Source organism: Sarcophilus harrisii, chromosome 4 (genome assembly GCF_902635505.1).
Source record: "Sarcophilus harrisii chromosome 4, mSarHar1.11, whole genome shotgun sequence".
In the NCBI taxonomy this organism is placed as follows: Eukaryota; Metazoa; Chordata; class Mammalia; order Dasyuromorphia; family Dasyuridae; genus Sarcophilus; species Sarcophilus harrisii.
The window spans coordinates 129033829-129054980 of NC_045429.1; the positions used below are offsets into that span (position 1 = coordinate 129033829).

The window sequence follows — 21152 nt, forward strand, 5'->3', positions numbered from 1 at the left end:
CACAATTATCCATTTTATATCCTGTAATGCTCTCATTTCTTTTTATTTTTGATCATAAAATGTACACTTATACATGTCAAAAGTAAACTATTCCATGTTTTCCCATTTTGGTTATGTTATCACACTTTATGTACTCATTTTGATCTTAGCTTGATATATGATGTGAGGTGTTGGCTGATAACTCATTTTAATTTTCTTAGTAGTTTTGTTCAAATAGTGAGTTCTTGTCCCCAAATCTGGACTATATTACTGTATTTATTGCCTACTGTGTTTTGTGTATTCAATCTATTCTTTTGATCCACCACTCTGTTTCTTAGCCAGTACCAGATATCTGGAACTGTTAGGCCATATTCCTCCACATTTTTTCTTCATTGGTTCCTTTGATACTTTTGAACTTTTGTTCTTCCAGATGAATTTTTATTTTTTTTCTAACTATATAAAATAATGTTTGAAAGTTTGATTAGTATGGCACTGAATAGGTATATTTATTTAGGTGGAATTGTCATTTTTATTATATTGGCCCAGCCTCTTGATGTGCAATTATTATATTTTCTGTTGTTCAGATCTGACTTTACTAGTGTAAAAAATGTTAGGTTATGTTCATAAAACTCCTGAGTTTGTTGGAATATAAAGTACTTTATCTAGTGTCCATAGTTATTTTAAACTGAATGTCTTTATCTCTAGTTGATGGACCTTCTTGGTAACATGTAAAAATGTAGATGTTTTATGTGGGTTTATTTTCTATCCTGCTATTTTGCTACAGAAGTTATTTCAACTAGTTTTTTAGTTCATTCTCAGAATTCTCCAAGTATAATGTCACATCATCTGTATACTGAGGACCTTACCAATGAAAGCCAACAATTTGACAACTTAGTGTAACATTTTACTAAAGAAGTAAAGGAAGGTGCTAAAAATAAATTTCACCTATTTTATATAAACCCAGGTACATTGAAAAATGAATAGATATATACATACTTGTATATTCACATATATATATATATATATGTACAATATATACAAGTGTATATTATATATTATACATATATTATGTTATAAGAAATCAATAAGAGTAATCAAAATGAGCATATTTGTAGACAAGCTGAGTTTTTGTTTTTCTTCTAATTTTTTGCATAAAGAGTAAACAGTTCATCATTTTGTCCTTTGTTGCCTCTTTAATAATGAATAACCTCCTTATAATGAAAAGATATACTTGCCCAGCATTGATTTGATCTTTCCATTAGACCCCATTTCAATATTAAGCTTAAATGCAGCTGTATATTAAAATAACAAGATAGGGTTAAAGTTCATCAAACATATACTCACATGCTATATTTTGCAAACAACAAAATGGCATAAATTATTTTAAAGAAGATTATTTTAAGAAAGAAAATTATTTTAAAATGGCCTTATTTTAAAAAAAAAAAATTCAATTTAGTTCTTCCCATGAACAGAGCCATGTCTTTAGTACCTTTATACAGAGTTAGTATTTAAGGGAAGTTAAGGTCCATTCCACTTCAGCTCAATGCCTTTGTAGTGGAGGAAACTAAACCCCAGAGAGTTTAATGGCTCAAGTCTACACAGCAAATGTGTGGAACAGTAAAGACTAAAAAGAATCCATGTCTACTACACCTTGTCAGTTCAGTATATTTCAGCAAGATTGCTAGATGGTATGGTGGATAGAAAGAACTTTATATTAGGCAAACTTCTCACAACCTCAATTTTCTTACTCTAAAATAGGGATAACAATATTTATCTCCAGAGATTGTTGTAACTATCAAATGTCATACTATATGTATTTTATTAATTTTAAAGCTCTAATAATTATTATTTTTATTTGCTCATATTAAATTATTATATGTAATTATATATCATTTAATTTATAACATATTTTATATATGTGATATATAAATACATGTATATATAATGATAACCTTATAAATGGTATAGTATATCTATCATATTTAAAACTTGTAAGAAATTTATAATGTACAACAGATTTTGATAATATAAATAAAAATAAATATTTAAATATCATATTTATATATAATTGTATGTAATCATTACTATTGCTAGAGCTTTATGGTAATAATAGTATTTACTAAGCACCCTCCATATATTAGGTGATTGTTAGGATTCTTACAAAGTGCTAAGTCACTGGAATTGATAGAGACAATAATTATCTAATTTAGCATGGTTCAGTATCATTGATCTGATTCTACAAGGAAATGTTATGGGCCAGAACTTGAAACAAGATACTAAGTGGAATTGAGGAGACAATGGTTAACTCTAATTTAGCATTGATTTAATCCTAGAACAAATAATGGTTCCCTAGTGATATAATGATTGGTGTGTACTCAGTGTATAGCATATAAGGAAGAAGCTTTCAGGGTCACGAGGACAAGCCCACTAAAGAGAAGCCCACTAGAAGCTCTGAGCCTCAGCCAGGATTCAGTCGAGATTCACAAGCCAGAGAAGGTAGCTTAAGCTCTCGGAACCAAGGAGAGAGATAGGGCTCTATTAAAGCTAACCAGGCCCCAGGAAAAGAGAAAACACTTTGAAGGAGAAAATAAAGGATTTGGACTTTAACTCCTGGCTGCATTAGGGGTTATTACCCTGAACTGAAACGAAGGCTGCTCCCAGAAGCCCCCAAAGAAACCTGCTCCTAGAAAATATTATATTTTAGAGAAGAATATTACAGGTGATGATGTAGGATCAAGAACAAAAAAAATCGCAAGGAAGTTTTACTTTTACTCTTTTTGAAATATCCTTCTTCCTGAGCTTTCTAAGCCCCACAGAATAAGTCCCCATTGTTGTTCACATCCAGATTTCCTATTGTGTCCCCAAAGATGTCTTTTTCCAGGCCTTATATACCAAATTTGCTCAGGGTCCCTATGTGGTATCATCTCCAGTCTTCTCAGTGTCCTGCTTATCTTTTTTCTGGAAACTGATTTGTCACTACTAAAAGTTGGCATGATTTAATAGAATCTAAGATGATGTTAGATCTCTTGCCTTTCAAATCAGTCTTTGATCATTTAGCTTTTACCTTGCTGAAATCCCCAGGTCTTTTTTTTTTCCCCTCTTGAATTGCCATATAATTATGCCACCCTCCTTCTTCTCCATAATTTGAGTCTTATATTTTATATTTTGATCTTGTCTAAAGGATTTTGCATTTATCTTTCTTAAATTTTTCTCAGTTCCAGCCCATCTCATTAAGATCTTAGTTGGACTTAATTCTGTCATCTAATTTATTCTTCCAACCTTGTGCCATGTGAAGAATGGATTATATTGCCTTAGTCCTTCATCTAAATCATTGATAATATAAATTAGAATAAAGTCAAAGGTGGTCTCTATTATTCTTTGTCCTAAAGCATTCTCCCTATTAATTACCACAATCATAAACTTTATAATATTTTTACAACTTTTTAAAAATTGAAACTTTTTTTAAAAAAATGTTTAATGTTTAAAAATAAATATTACTATTCAACCTTTTGGAAGGGATTTTGGTCTGATGATAAGAAAGTGACTTAAAATGGTCATACTGTTTGACCCAAAGATCCCAATACTTACTAAGGAGATAAAAAATAGAAAGAAAAGTTGCAAAATATACATAGAATTTATTTTTTCTGTAGCAAAGAATTATAAACAAAGTAGATTGTGCCATTTGGGAATGATCAAATTCTGGCACTAACTGAAAGTAATGAATTATGACAGTCTAAGAAATGTGAAATCTGATATAGAGAAACATGCAAAGATATGAAATAGAACCAAAAAACCCAATCTATCCATTGACTACAGTAATATTAATGGAAAGAAGGATGGAAGAAATCATAGCTGAATTCTATATAATTATAATGCTGAGGATTGGCCACAAAGAAGAGATATGTGAAATATTTCCTTGTATTCTTTAGAGCAAATGGAAACTTTATAGGTAGAAAGCTATATAGGCTCTAAACAAACATATGTTGGTTAATTTTTCTGAAATTTATTTTCTTTCCTTCCTTTTTTATTTTTTTCTAGGGAAAACTTTCTAGTTTGGGGAGAGAGATACACTTGGATATGAAATCAGTTCCAATATAAATAATATTTTATTTAAACAGAATGAAAATAATTTTACGTTAAATTTTTGAAACAGCAAAGATTTTGAAATACCTCATCCTTAATGTACTTACACATATATAAATATACTCAGATATTCACATATTATTACATTTATTTATGAATTTCATTGTGTCTCAATCATATAAATTTTTTCTTAAGAGGGCAATTATTTCTTCACACATAGTTTTTATAGTACATTGTAATCTGTACATCCAAAATGGTGAAGATTTTGATTGAAGACAGAAAATTAGGAAAAATGATGTCAAAATGTGATAGTTTTTAATGGAAGCCATATTTAAATTTGAATTCAAAATATAAACAAGAGAAAAAACTGACTTTAGATCAGATGAACTGAATCTTGATATGAATCCTACCTTTTTTCCCCCCGAGGCAATTGAGGTTAAGTGACTTGCTTAGGGTCACATAGCTAGGAAGTGTTAAGTGTCTGAGGTCAAATTTGAATTCAGGTCCTCCTGAGTTCAGGGCTTGTGCTCTATCCACTCACTTAAACTCTCTGAGATTCAATCACTTCATTTGCAATATGGGAACAATAATATTTGTAGCACTTATAGGGGTTCTTCAGAGAATAAAAATGATACTAAATATAATAGCCTAAAATGAATAATAAAAACAGGTGTGTGTGTATATATAGTATTTTAGGGTTTGCAAAGTGAAAACATATACCATCTCCTTTGATTTTTACAATAACTATCTGAAGTAGGCACTATAGTCATTATTATGCCCATTTTATAAATGAAGAAACTTAGTTTTGGAGAAAGGTCCTTGGCAGCTAATAACTGTCAGAGGCAGTTTTTCTTTTGGATCCTCCTGGATCCAATTGTATTTATGCCACATGGTTTCTCAAATAAGATTTTGTGTGTGAACCACTTTTTAATCATAAAGTACTGTTATTTTCATTATTTATAATAATAATAATATGAATGATAATGATGGCATTCACAATTCTGGTATAGAAAGAGTCTTAAATGGATTATTCTTTTTTGCAAGGAGATGTCATTGCCCACTGGCCTTTTGTTTAGAAAATTTAGATTTTGCTCAAAGCAGAATGAAAATAAATTATTAAAATGCAAATACTGAGAAAGAAGAAAGTTAGTCTTCACATTTATAATTGAAAGATCTTTTAGGACAGGTTTATGGTATCTGGCTCCTTTTGTGGAACACAAAATTTCTTCCTACCGTGTTTTTTTTTTTTTTTCTCAGCAGGATTTAGAGAACAAATTAAGGTACAACATAAATATTAAGGATGCTAACATGCTTTGTCTTTTAAGCTACACACAGTTTAGATGTTGAAACATAATTATTTTAAAATAAGTATCACTATTAACTTTCCCATTTGTCTGTTCCCTTCCTAGTAATTAACAACTGAGTTACATATCAACAGTTAAGTTACACATTTTACGTTTTCTTTTTCCCGATTTCTCTTGGTTGAGAGATCATTTCTTTGACTTCTTTCACTTGCATCACAGTTAAGTAGGAGTTAATTTCTAAAATAATGTAGCAATAGAAAAAAATAATTTCCAAATGTAGTTATACACACATACATATATAAAGATATATATATATATATATATATATATATATATATATATATATATATATATATATGTGATTTCACATCTCTTTCTTTAAAGTGTAATAGACCTCTGGGCTTTATCACTTCTGGTAGCATGGTCAATGATTCAGTGAGAAAGTAAACCACATCTCACTAATTTTACTTTAGCCTTTATTGTCCCATAAATCTTTAATAAAGCATCCAACCAATAATACTAGATGATTTTCCCTAGGTCTGGTACTTAGGTACTAGAGTATTATCTGTGCTTTTGAGTACATGTCCAGCTCAGCTTCTTTTCTGTTCATGTGTCTTCAGATGTGATCTTTTGTACCTCGAAGAAAGACTAGAACTGAAGAATACATCCAAGAACCATGTATATCTTTAGAAGCACCTTGCCTTTTTTTGAGGGGAAACATTTTTATTTCTTTTTATTATTGAGGGAGAATGCCATAAAATATGAATGGAAATATCCTTATTAAGACTTATTCAGAAAATTTTTTAAATGTATCAAAAATGCATGGTATTTCCATGTTAAATCAGCTCAGTTAAGACCAGTTTAACAAATATTTTTTAAATGATATTAGCTTTTTTTATTTTTCAAAATATATGCAAAGTTAGTTTTCAACATTCACCCTCACAAAACCTTTTGTTCCAAATTTTTCTCCCTCCCTCCCTTGCTCCCTTCTCCCTTGGACAGCAAGTAATACAATATAGGTTAAACATGCAATTCTTCTCAATATATTTCTACCTTTATTATGTTCCACAAGAAAAATCAGATCAAACGGGGGAAAGGGATTAGAAAGAAAAAAAACAAGCAAACAACAAAAAAAGGTAAAAATATCATGCTGAGATCCACATTCAGTTTCCATAGTATTCTCTGTGCATATTGTTGAGTCTTTACACCACAAGTCTATTGGAATTTATACATTTGATAAGCTTTGGATACAAACCTTGGAATCCTCCTTCCTCCAATGATGAAATAGTTGAAAAGACTTGAGAGAGGTCTGATGAGAGTATGGATTTCCTCTCTCTCCTTTGGCTTTGGGTTGGTATATATATATATACCAGTAGCTTTTTTCTTAAAGTGTTTATGTGCATGCACACACATACACAGAGGCAAATAGAAATAGATGATAAATAGTTAGATAGACTGACAGACAGACAGATAGATAGGTAGGCAGATAGATAGATAGATAAATAGATAGATAATAGATAATTTTTTGAGATACTCATTACCATTATGTTGACAACTGGGTAATGATCTTTTCTTAGCTAGTTAATTGTTATAACCATCTAATAAAGAAATCTTATCAATTAGAAACACCTATTTTTACATATGTAACACCTGGGTGGCCTATTAACCAACACAATGGGTCTACTAGAAAGGGTTGCCTCTGATTCAGGGTACTTTGTGGGTACTTTCAAAACCACAGGCTATGATGTATTTCTTATATATTTGCTTTTTTACATAGGTGCCATTAAGTGGGAAGGAATAAATCATAGAGAAACAGTGGGTACTAAGGATTAATTTATCTTACTTCTTACCTGTGCTTAGAGTATATATATTTTGTTTGTTATTGTATGTATTGCTGAGATACTTAGGTATCGACCAACTGCACATATAATTTTCAATCTCATGGACAATAGCAAATTTGTTTTTCAATGAATTTACCAGCTTTTCCATGCTTGGACTATCTGATAGAGTATTGTAATATGTTGTTCCCCTGTCTCACCCATTGCTAACTCAAGAAGCAATTTCTGAAATGTGTATATTATAAATATATGTGTGTATACATTTGTGTATGTATGCGTGTTCACACACACACACACACACACATATATATGTACATACCACAGGATATAGGTAATTTTTCTTCTATCTTTCTCTCCTGCCGCTGTTCTAACAGCTTCTTGTACCCTTGTACCCTTTGCCTTAGTCTGTGGAATCCATCCTTTGGAACACTGTATTATAAGCCCCTCTCCCAAAATATAAGCTTCTTGAGGACATGTGATATGTTTTATCTGCCTTTCTATACCTTTTCTGCATCTTTTGATGGAAAATCATTTGATGAAGTAATAAAATCTGCTACTTTTCATTTGATACTTACACTGACAGATCTGAATTATATTTAAGATGTGGCAATTCTTTCAATGTCTTCTGTTCTACAGGTCTTCCTCAGTCTAAACAGGGGTGCTCAAACTTTTTAATTAGGGGGCCAGTTCACTGTCTCTCAGACTGTTGGAGGGCCAGACTATAGTAAAAACAAAAACTTTGTTTTGTGGGCCTTTAAATAAAGAAACTTCATAGCCCTGGGTGAGGGGGATAATGGTCCTCAGCTTCTGCATCTGGCCCATAGGCTGTAGTTTGAGGACCCCTTGTCTAAGACAATTAGTAGTTGAATCTTGAAGGGGAGAATCCAAAATGGTGAAAAAAAGCAGTGACTACTTGAGCTCTCCCCCAAATCCCTCTGAACTCTTTTAAATAATATGACAAAATAATTCCTGGAGCAGCAGATCTCACAGAAGGGCAGGGTAAGACAACTAGGTTAGTTGGTTAGTAGGTTAGTAGGAAGGGTCTCTTATACCTGAATGAGAGTGGAAGAGGGTCCAGTGCAGCGCACACCAATCACCTGACCAGGAGGAGGCTTTGGGAGCTACTGAATAAGCAGCAGCAGTGGATGCTTCCAGAATTCTCAGGAAGAGGATGGAGCAAGTGCACAGAAGGACCTGAGAGGGCCCCTTTGCCAACACTAAGGCAGGACTCTATTCTTTATCCATATCACAGTCTTGGCAGTCCCAGGCTGAGGAGGAACACTCTCACATCATTTGTGGCTGTAGTGGATCAAGGACCCTTGTCATAGTTCCTGGGCAAAAAAAAAGTGCTTATGGTCACTCACAGATGAGAACATCAGCCAGGACAGTGGTAAACAAGCCTCTCCATAGATCATAACATATGGGAAGAACTGAAAACTTAGAGGTCTCTCAAAGTATCTCTGAAAATAGCTGCACAAAATGCCTGAAACTTGGGAGAGTGTGCCTTCCACCTGGGAAACAGAGCCCTACTTGAACAATAACAACAAAAAAAAGCCAAGACAAAAAGTGACAACAGCTTGGTAGAGAAGACATTAGGGAAAATAACACCTTATAAAATAGAGTAGGCCAAATGGTAAAAAATAGGTACAAAAAGGCAATGAAGAGAAGAATCTCTTTAAGAATAGAATTGGCCAAATGGAAAAGGAGGTTCAAAAGCTCACTGAATCGTTTACCCAGCAAAATCGAATGTAATCCTTTAGGTGAAAAATGGATTCAATGAAATGAAGAATTTCAAGTATTCTTTAAAAAAAAAAAAAAAAGTATTCTTGTTGAAAAGACTATAGCTGAATAGAATATTTGACTTTCAAAAAAATACAAATTCAAATACAAAACTTTTACAATAGAAGAGGGAGGAATGAGTGAACGTTGTTCAAGCTTCTGGCTTTAAGTCAGAGTGAACTGGCTTAAACAGGAAATAGCATCCACAATGAATTGGGTATAGACATCTGTCTTGCCCTACAAGGAGGGACAGGGTAAAATGAGGGAGAGGAAAAGGATGGAGAGAAATATAATTAGCAGTGGTAATTATTAAAAAAAAAAAATTGAAGCAGGTTTCTCTTGTGATGACCACGCTAGCACCCAGGATACCCCAGAATCAGCTGGAGTCGGGATAAGCAAAAGTTCTTAGTCTTTATTCTTGGTCTTTATTCTTGGTCTTTAGAGGCAGAATTGAACAGGATGGCAGCAGAATCTCTGTGACTGACTTCTTCCTCATCTACTGCAAAGAGTGACTCTGGCTAGTCTTACTCCACCCCCTAGTCCCTCCTACAATCCTCTGTATACACCAATCATTGAGCCAGCACAGGATAGCGGGAAGGACCATTTTCCAAGCATATGCCCATAGAGTATTGTTCGATCAGTAATTAGCCCAAATGCTTGAACCAACCTCAGTGCAACACTCGAGTTTCAGCCCTCTATATTCTCTGATTTCTCAAGATATAAAAAAGTCAAATTTGTAAAAGTAAGAGTGATTCTCCAATTGATAATCAAAATATATAAATAGTTTTCAGATGAAGCAATCATAGCTATCTATACCCATATGAAAAAATGCTCTCATTCAGTATTGTTTGGAGAATTACAAATTAAAATAATTCTGAGATACTACTTTATACCTATTAGATTGGGTAATAGGACAGAAAAAGAAAATGACAGATATTGGAGAGAATTTGGGAAAATTGTTGCATTGTTGGTTAAGTTGTGACCTACTTCAACCATGTTGTAGAGTGATTTGGAACTGTGCCCAAAGGGCTATTAAACCAAATATACTCGTTAACCTAGAAATACTGCAACTAGGTTGGTATACTAAAAGAAATAAAGAAAAAAATTAGAAGGAAAAAGACACGAATTTACAAGAAGATTTATTTTAGCTCTTTTCTGGTGGCAAAGAATTGGAAATGAGGGAATGTGTATCAATTGAGTAATGACTGAACATCTTGTGGCATATGATTATGATAGACTATTATTAGGCTCTTAGTAATTATGAGGAGGATACTCTCAAAAATCCCCCCAAAAAACCTGGAAAGATTTCTAGGAGCTGATACAAAATAACAGCAATATGATGATGATATGATAATATGATCAGCTGTGAATGACTTAGCTATTCTCATCAATATAATGATCCATGACAACTCTGATGAAAAATGCTATCGGTCCCTAAAGAAAGAACTGTTAGTGTCTGAATACAGGCTGAAACATACTTTTTTTAGATTCTTTCTTTTTCTAGGTTTTTTTTTTAATCACTTTAATTACTTGACCAGTAAGTAAAAGTTTTACATGACTCCATATGTATAACCTATATCAAATTGCTTGTCTTCTCAATGAAGCAGTGTAGTATGAGAAGAAAGGAGGGAATTTAGAACTCTGAGTTTTTAAAACAAATGTCAAAAATTAGTTTTACATGTAACTGTGAGAAAATAAAATACTATAATTTTTTAAAAGTTAAAAAAGTTGAGTTTTTCACATCTGTTATTGAACTCAAAACCCATGGTGGACATACAAAAGATTATACAGTTAAAATTTTTAAAATTTTTCTTGATGCCTGCATGTGTCCAGCAACTAAAGATATTTCCTAATGACTATGATTATTCTGGCCAATATGATTTGTCAATACAGTCCAGTGACCTGTCTTTTGAAATGCCTGTTTTTGGATACTTTGGGTAGGTAAGGCAGGATTAGAGATTGTATTGTTTTGTCAAGAGTGCACCAGATTATGCCGCGGAAAACAATGTCTTCCCTGGCTGTCAAGTGATTTCATGCTTTTGCCTTCCTATTTTTTCTTGAGGGTTTTTATTATTTTTTCAAAGTGTGATAACATTCAAATAAAAGACAAGTAAAAAATGTAGTGCATTCAGAAGTGAGGAAAGGGGAAAGAAGAAAATGCTTCTCAAGTGAGCTTATTGCTTTTTAATTAGTGCCTATGGGAAGATATGTTTCTATAGCAGTTCCATTTCTACCAGTAGGATCTTGAAACATTGATGTGCAAAATCACTCTTACATATAGCACCATCTCCTTCCCCAGAGCAGACATAAATAAATAACTAATGGAAAAGTCAGGAAACAGAATCTTTCATCCCTATTTTGCAATGGCCTCAAAAGGACGGAGAACTCAAGAGAGAGGGGGAGAGAGAGAGAAGAAAAAAAGTTGGAGACAAAATACTTGATATAACAGCTGTTACAGTGAATCTATGAAACCTGGGGAGACGCCATCATATATAGCAAAAGTTGAAGGCACAGGGAATGTATAGTGGCATATTTCACTTTGTAATGAGGTAGGCAGTCATGCGATAAAATCATTTTCCTTCTCTAGGACACTCTGTTGGATAGTTTTTTCTCCCCATCACATTTAACTGCTCTCAAGTATCAGAATGCTATTCCCACTTTATTGCTATTCTTTCCCATAACCTCTTCAATAAGTGAAAATCTTGTAACAATGGAGAGGTTGCTGACAAACCTTTGGCCTAACATAAAAGGAAAAGTTGGTAGGAAGTTTACCCACAGATCATCCTCGTGGAAAAATAATAACATATTCATATTGTCTTGAAATTTAGTGTTCATGAAATCTATAAGACAAAATTAGGCCATGGGTATTTGAAAATTGAGAAAATGACTTCCACTCCTTTTGCTGTGCAGTTCTTTGTTTCTTCAATGCTGTGATGTTTGTAACTATCAGATCTGTGAATGTTGTAACACAATTAAGGGAAAGTTTGTGGATTTGAGATGGGATGGAGTTTGGAGATTATAAATAAACATGTCGATGACTCTTTGGAATTAAAGAGATGATAATGAGGAATAAAATAATTTTTTCCTTCAGTCACTGTCATTCTTTTAAGGACTTAATAGGTTGTGCTTCCACAACCCTAGAGATATGGTTGGTACAAATGAAAAGTAAAATTAAATTAGGGTTCTTATACCTATTACTTTGTATAGTGCCTGGCACATAGGAAACATTTAAGTACTTGTGTGAGGATTGACTGTCCCATAGCACCCCACTACAGCAACTCTTTACCACACTTTGCAGAACAAAAAATGAAACCCAAGCCTACTAGCTTTCAATATAACAGTTGGCCCAGAGAATAGAATAGGAAAAGTAAACAATTTCAAATGTGCGTTGATTACAAATTTTAGGAATAGCTTAATTCCTTTGTTTTAGTCAATCTGTAGAACATCAACCTCTATATATGAAATAATGTTATCTTTCTGATCACATATCTAATGTAGCCTAAAAGTCATTGTTTTAGAATATTCGTTTGTAATTTGGCAAAATTTAATGGCTTGCTTCTGACAACCTATGTAGTTTACAAAATCTGTATTCTAACTTGGGTCCTCTGACTTCAAATCCAGCATATTTTCTATGGCTTATTTTGTATTTTTATTTACTCAAGAAAATTATTGTTTTGATACCCAAAAAACTAGGTTAGGAGGATTACTGTGAGAAAATCCACTTGTGTTTGGCCTTCTTAGGAGCTTTTCCTAAATATAAGAGTTTGACATTTGAACTTAGCTATTTATAATCTACTGAACATGAGGAGTAAATTTTTTTTTCTTCAAAAGGAGACTATGCTATAGATTCTCTAAAGCTATTTTCATCTTTGAATGGACTTTTTTTCCAGATGTCATGGAACAAAGACAATGATTTATTTTGAAACTATTAAGAATATTTGTGCCAGGATTGAGCATATATACATTGAGAATTAGCAGAGGAAACATTTTTATAGAAAACTTGCAAATTATTTGAAATGCTAATTTATAGTGCATTTTATGATAGATTTTTCATTGTAATATCATGAATAGTGATTGTATAATAACTGGGGAGATGAAGTGATGATGCTTCGTTGCTTGTTTCCCAGATCTTTTACTATTGAAATGTTGTTATTATTGACATCTTTTTGCTATGTTTCTATCACTTACTGAATTTACCAAATGCTGTTTTAGACCCTCTCTAGAAAACAGACTGGAATGATGAATGAAGTATCTACATTACTTTTGAAATTAACATCATATTCTTGTTTTTTTGTCAAAATAAATTCCTTAAATAAAATAAATCTTCAAATAAAATTTTTAAAATAAATTCCTTTTTTTAAATAAAAGATTCTATTTATATCACAAAGAACATTACAAATAGAATTTTAAATTGCCCATGTGGTTCCCAACTTTAGTCTTTTGAAGCATGAACACTACTGATTTGAGCCAGTGAACCACAGAAACAGTCACAATATGTTAGCTTAGTTTTGGACAGCCATCTTTAAACTTTAAGTACTCCCAGACATCCTTTAGAAAATGGCACCTGCTAGAAGGGCCATTCAATGTTAAAAAGAGAGTTGAAACTTTGCTAGTTTCTGAGAGCAATTTCTAAATTCCTAGGTCAAGGATATTAGTTCTGTAGAATTGCTGAGTGAAAATAGAATTTTTTTTTTTAATCTAAAAGGAAACAATGATATTGAAGACTTTCCTCCCAATTCTAACATACATTTTTCCTTCCTTTCAACTGTAAGTATCATCAGTATCCTTTTAGGCTTTACTCAGATGGCACATGAAATGTTTCTTAATCCTTATACCTCAAGTCTTAATCCTTCTTTACACTGTTTTGTACTAACTCATATGTACATATACTCTGTTATATCCCATCTCTGTATTGCCTCTCTCCAAGTAAAACCTAGGTATATTTGGGACAAAGATCATTTTTAATTTGTATAGTATATCTCTTACTTTATGCATGCAGAAATTGAAATGTGGAAGTGAAGCTGGGTTTTACAAGACTATGTATACCAATGTTGGTTTCTAGAAAATAGGAAAGTGAACAATGTTTGAATCTGTCCCCTGAGTTTCCTCCTAGGTAAATGAAGAAAGTACATCAACAGAAAGAAGAACACTTGAAATCTGAAAGAATTAAGTGATGAAATTATATGATGATTATAATTCTGACAGTACTGCAATCTATATTGCGGAGGGGGCTAACTTGGGTGAAAAAATTGAGTTTAAAAAAGGGCAGCTTTATTAGGTTCCTTCAGCTGAAAACATATTTTTAATTCCTATTCCTTTTTTCTTCCCCTTTAAATCACTCTTCTTTAACTTCACATTTCTCCAGAGACTTTAGCTGCCATAAAATAACCTTGGCTCTTTTAAACCTTGTTTTGTTCTCTATATACTTTCTCCCAAATCTCTAGACATCCTTTTCTGCATCATTTCTTTTCATGCCCTGCCTTGTATTTCCTTACTTTTCCCAACCATCTTGCTTAAAATAGAAAACTTTAATAGATGCTATTGCTTTAAATAACTCAGGTCATTTATGTAAATATCCATGGGCCATAAATCATAGATTTTATCATCCAGGCCAACTGCTTCATTTTATAGGTGATGAAACTCAGACTCTGAGAAATTAAGTGTCTTACCCAAGGTTCAGACTTCAAATCCACTGTTCTGTTCCTTGTTGTATGTTCCTAACATTGTGCCACCAAGTGGCCCCTCTATCTTTTTATTTAAACTAACAGCAAAAATAATTCCCCCAAAGAAGAAAATTATTTTGTAACAGAAAGGAAGACTTGCCCTGCTATTTAAGACCGGTGGTCACTTCAGCTTAATATACTGTTAATATCAGTGAGCCATAAAGTATACTTGTCATTATGCACCTCTCAATGCTGACAATTAATTGTAGATGTAATCCTAAATGCTTTTAAAATTCTTATTCTAAAACTTACTGACATGCCTTTTGAATTCATTCACACCTGATAAGATTGCTTTTTGAAGTAATGATTTCCACCTATCATTTTAATTTGTATTTGTCCTAAAATATCTCATTCCAGTTTTATAGGATATACCTTTGTCCTCAAAAATTCAATAAACATCCTTTTGGTGCTTCAAAAAGCCATTTGCATCCAGAGAGAAGACTGTGGATCACAGAATAATATTTTCAGCTTTGTTGTTGTTGTTTGCTTGTTTTTTTCTTTCTTTTTTCCCCTTTTGATCTGATTTTTTTCTTGCACAGCATAATAATTATGGAAATATGTTAAGAAAAATTGCACATGTTTAATCTATTACATGCTGTCTAGGGGAAAGGGAAGGGAGAGGGAAGAAGAAAAATTTGGAATACAAAGTTTTGCAAGGATGAATGTTGAAAACTATTTTCATGTATTTTGAAAAATAAAAAGCTATAATAATAAAAATCCATTTAAAAACATGTTTATTAACTGTTTATTCTATGCCAAGAATGTCACAGATTCCAGAGCTAAAAAAAGCAAATACCTGATAGTCTTTTCCTCAATGGGAATTCATAATGTATTATGGGTGGAAGGGATATACTTTTGATTTTTAAAAATTCATTCATTCATTCATTTATTTATTTATTATGGCTTTTTATTTACAAGTTATATGCATGGGTAATTTTACAGCATTGGTAATTGCCAAACCTTTTGTTCCAATTTTTCCCCTCCTTCTCCCCATCCCCTCCCCCCAATGGCAGGTTGACCAATACATGTTAAATATGTAAAAGTATAAATTAAATATAAGTATACATGTCCTAACAGTTATTTTGCTGTACAAAAAGAATCAGACTTTGAAATAGTGTACTATTAGCCTGTGAAGGAAATCAAAAATGCAGGCAGACAAAAATACAGGGATTGGGAATTCTATGTAATGGTTCATAGTCATCTCCCAGAGTTCTTTCGCTGGGTGTAGCTGGTGTACTTTTTGATTTTGTAATAAGTTTTATATTTTTCCTAAGCCATACCTCTAATTATCTTACATATTATGGTTATCCTTCCTTTTTTCCTACCTCTTTTTGGGATTGAAAAACATCAGTCTTTTCTAGACTTTCCCCGAGGAACAACCTTTTACATTCCTCTGATTGTTTTAATTCTACTTTTAGGGGGCCTTCATTAATACAATTATTCAATTTCAATGATTAATCATTTACTAGTTTACTAATCAGTTTTAATCATTTACTATGTGCAGAACACTGTGATAGATGCTAGGAAAGGCTACAAAGTTGAAATCAAGAGTGTTTTCTATCCTCATGAAGCTTTTAGATTTTACATATACTTTGATCATTATATTCGTTCTATTGAAATGAACTTCATTGATATGAACTTTCCTTTCCCTGAGATAAATTCTAACCTTTCCATCCATGTGATTAACAGTAATCTAAAATACTGCATGGTAAGCATTTTGGGGAGATACAAAAGAATATTCTTGATGAGGGAAAAAAGGGAAGTCCTTAGGTGGGACTCAGAGAAGAATTATCATAATCATATATAACATTTATTTTATACCCTAATATTTGAAAAAATGTTTTTGCATATGTGAACTTCTCAGGAAAACTTTACTAAAGAGGTGAAATTTTGGTTGGTCTAATAATAGTTAGAAATTAAAAGGTAAAAATGTGTAAGGAGGCTAATTTTTTTAAAGTCAGCACAAACTAATATTCATGGAATCATAATATTAAAAATCTAAGCGCCAGAAGGGACTTTATAGCTCATCAAGTTCAATCCTCTTATTTTATAGATGAAGTAACTGAGATCCAACGAGTTAAAGTGACTCTTTAAGGTGATATGATTACATAGATAGTAAGCACTAGAAATGAGATTTGAACTGACTTCCTTTGATTCCAAAGTGATTGATTGCCTTATCTTCACTGTATCATAAAATTTCAGAGATGCATGAACCTCAGGCATAGAATTATAGTTTATTTGATTTCAGAGAATCTTCAGCAGGCCTGCAAGCTAACTTGAACCTGAACAAAAATTCTTTCTACAATGTCTCTAAAAGATGGCTGCCCAATTTCTCTTAAAAATTATTCTGTATGGAGTTACTCACTACTCCCCAAAATAGCCATGCCATTTTTGACTGATTTTCATGGTTAAAGGCACTTCCCTATGATGACTTGAAATTAGCCTTTGTATGGCATTTATATTAAAGGCAGGGAAAATGATAACAAATTGTGCAGAGTCTTGAAAGGGAGGAAAAAGTTTATGGGTTTCAAGAATTATTGAAGATTTTTAATTATGTGATATTTACCCAAATCTTCCAAGACAAATTAGTCTAGCAATATGATTTGGCTTGGGGACCAGAGAAAGGGTGGGGAGCAAAAGAACCAGAAAATCACTTTAGGGAATTATTATATTCCTTTCAGATATCGAAGCATTTCACAGTGTCAAGGACTTTGGTGAGAAGAACTTTATTTTCTGGGTCTTCAGTTGCTGTGGTTATAGCACCTGCAGGAACAGTTGCCAGGTTGTATCTCTTTGTAGGATGGTGTCAATATGCACTGAGCTGGAAGCACCAATATTCCCAGGGCTCTTTACCAGCTCTCCTCCTGTTCTTATTCCATATTTTGTCAGTGCTCTTCATAAAACTTTTTCTGTGAGTGCCCATCTTGGTGATGTGTGGCGGCATTTTTCCATCAGGATAGGGATACATACATACAATGGACATAGGGAATATCTATATCTATATATGTGTGTGTGTGTGTGTATTTTATTTCCAATATACTTTTTAATGATGTTCAAGATTTTATTTGCCTTTTTGACTACAGCAGCATATTGAGCTTCTTGCCTCAGAGTATATGAGTTTATCTACCATGACTTCTAGACTCTTCTTTTAGGTGATAACTAAATAATCTAAAGACTTCATTATACATTTTATTATTATATAATATAACAATAATATATTATTATTTTATTATATTATATATGTTTCTAATACTCTAACTCTAATATTAACCATATATCTTATATATAGATGTATTGTGTTGTGTTGCTTTGTTATAATATGTGCATATTTGTCACACATATACATGGATATTGGCTGTGTGACTTTAGGCAAATCATTTAACCTCTTTCTGCCTCAGTTTTCTGAACTGTGAAATTGGAATAATAATTGTACCTACTCCATAGGGTTGTTATAAGTATCGAATGTTATTATTATTTGTAAAGTGTGAAAAGTATTCCCTACTGGCCTCTTTACTTTTCCTGCTAAGTAAGGTCTTGAATGCTTTAATCATAATTTTCATTTCACAAATTGCATCATCATCATCCTCCTTCCCTCCCTTCCCTCTCCCCATCTCTACTTTATATTCATGTGTTTGAAAAATGGGTCAGCAATCAGGAAGACCTGAATTCAAATGCTGCCTTAGTGTAATGCTAGGGGAAACTGGGGCAAGACAGAGATTAGGGTTTTTAATATTTTAATACTGGAGAATTTGGACTGGCCATAGCCAGCTGGCTGGATTAGACACTTGTCTCAAGGCATCCAACAACTAGCAAGTAACTCCAGAGACTTTTATAGGACTCCAGCTATCAAGGAAGGAGGACAGAGCACTGCGTGAGTGGAAATTCCAGGAAAGGACCATAACTTTTTAATTCTGTCAGATTAGGGTTTTTAATATTTTAATACTGGAGAATTTGGACTGGCCATAGCCAGCTGGCTGGATTAGGCACTTGTCTCAAGGCATCCAACAACTAGCAAGTAACTCCAGAGACTTTTATAGGACTCCAGCTATCAAGGAAGGAGGACAGAGCACTGCGTGAGTGGAAATTCCAGGAAAGGACCATAACTTTTTAATTCTGTCAGGTTGAGTGTCAAGAAGATGGTTAAGCAGGAAACAGGAGTCTGAGGCAGGAGATAACCAAGCCTTTGAGATAAGCCATCTGGAGTTTTATGACACTGTGGAATATGAGAGTGGTCAGAGACCTCTATTCTCTCAGTACCAATGGGGCAAGGAAGGGGGGGTTCCCAGGAGGGAAAGTGAGGTAGAACAATTCAGGGAAACTGAGGTACTTCATTAACTGTAGAAGGAGGCTTCCCAGAGGAGCAGAAACTTAAAGGAAGAAAAGATTGAGTCAAGCTTTTTGTCAGAAGGACTTTTGTGTACTTTGTATACTTGGGTAGAAGCAGAGCTGGCAGGTGTTTTGGGGGAATAGTTTGAGAAATACTTTTTCATTCTTTTTGGTTTCCCTGATATAGTGCCCTTCAGATTCTTTTGTGGGGCCACTGATTTTGGATTTTTTACCTACCACTCATTGTGGCATTTTCTATTTTCACTTGAGTCTCTCCTGTTTGTGTGTGTGTTTGAGTGTGTGTTCGATAGACACAATTTCCCTCCTGCAGTCACCTCTTTGCCTCTAACAGTTCAGGCCAGGAATATTTTTTCTCCTAAGCTTCTGGCATTTTAAAAACTTAACACACATTTTTTTCCTGTGTTTCAATAAGGATTTTTTTTTTTTAATGCTCTACAGGTTTCTTCTGGATTATTGACTTTTTAAAAGTCTATCTTTCAATTTTTATTCCTAAATAATGTGTGCATTTTGTCATAGTTCTCCCTTCTAAAATTAAATAACACCATGATAGATTTCTCAGGTTTCCCTTTTCCTACTAGAAACCTTTGAATTGTGACTAGTTTTTACTCTTTTTTTTTTTTCCTGGATAGTTTATTTTTTTGCCTCATACTTAGTGCCTGTTCTCTTTCTTTTAAAAATTGTAATCATTAAAACTACTGGAATAAAGGAATTTTGCTCTCTTAAGATATATGACTCAATGGTACTAGCAGATAACATTGTAAAACACAATAATTTAGCTTTTTTCTAATTTGAAAAGTGTATTTCCTACACTTAAATGGATATAGTCAATCTCTTTTCATTTGGATAGAGTCTAACTATATCCATTTAAGTAGTAGAAATGCTTGAGTTGAGGTACAGAAGACCAGGTTCTGGATTTTCCTGATACAAGAAAATCCTTTCCTTTAACGGTATGTAACTTTGACCAAATCACTGTACTTTTGTGTTTAGCTTTTCTATTACTAATACATGAGCAACAGTAAAAACTATTGATTTATGCTTATTTTGAAGGTCAAATAAAATAGCTTGTATATATATATGCTTTTCAATATAGAAACATAGTAAATTTGGAGGTAGAAGAAATGGGTTGAATCCTAGTTACTTGAGTGGCTGTGAGGCTCAATTTCTTCAATTTTTTGAAATCCTTCCTCTTGTTATAAAGGGTATATGTGATCTCTAAGGGGCTTCTTATTTAATGTTTCATATTCCCCAACAAGGAAGAATGTGGAGATCTGAATCTGACACCTAACCAAGAGTAGCCTAGAGCTCCTCTTTATAAGCACCCAGATTCACAAGGCTCAGAATATAGAACTGTGCAGAATATATTATAATCAAAAATTTATGCTAGTGAATGTCTTTTTAGAGACATACATAGCTTCCATGACTTAGACACACTACACTAGGAAAAAGGGAGGCTGAAGTTTACTCTTTTGCAAAATAATTCTTTTTGTTTAGTCCCTGTTGCTCTTTTCCCAGTCAGTCTCTAAATCCACAGTCATTGCCCTCCTCACCCTCTATTTTCTCTAACTCACCTTACTGATGAGCAGGTGATAGATGTTTCTGAAAAGTCTCATTAATTTTCTGCTATTGTTTAGTTCCTTAGTGTACCTCCATTGCTGGCTTTTAAAGATTTGCTACTTTCCAGGTGATTGTGTTTATAACGTTATGTAAATGATCAGCTTTTTTATTATAAACCCCTTGGTCAAAATGGTTATAACTCAGAGGGCCTCTGTTCTTATATAGCCTTCTGTCTTTGTACAACATAGTCCTGCTGTACCATTCCAAGGATTATCTCAGTATTTTCCATCTCCTTCCTTCAGTAACCAGGTAACTCATATTAACTTTTACATTGTGAAGCATATTCACTTTTTTTCTGCTTGCCTTTCTGACTCCTTTTTTTCTTGGTCAGACAAATTGAATTGGAATATACATAGTACCCTACTACTGGAGGGAAGGGGGAAAAGAAAGAATGAGAAAGCTGAAGGGAATGGGGGAAAGGAGGAGTGGGGATGAAAAGAAGAAAGAAGGGGAGGGAAGGAGAAAATAGGGGGAGATGAGAGAGA

The 21152-nt window shown here is 33.3% G+C and overlaps 1 protein-coding gene across 4 annotated transcripts in view; it reads left to right on the top strand.

Annotated features, from left to right (window-relative positions):
* PRKN (parkin RBR E3 ubiquitin protein ligase) overlaps positions 1 to 21152 on the top strand; it is a 1838204-nt gene that overhangs the window by 692968 nt on the left and 1124084 nt on the right. The window lies entirely within an intron of this gene.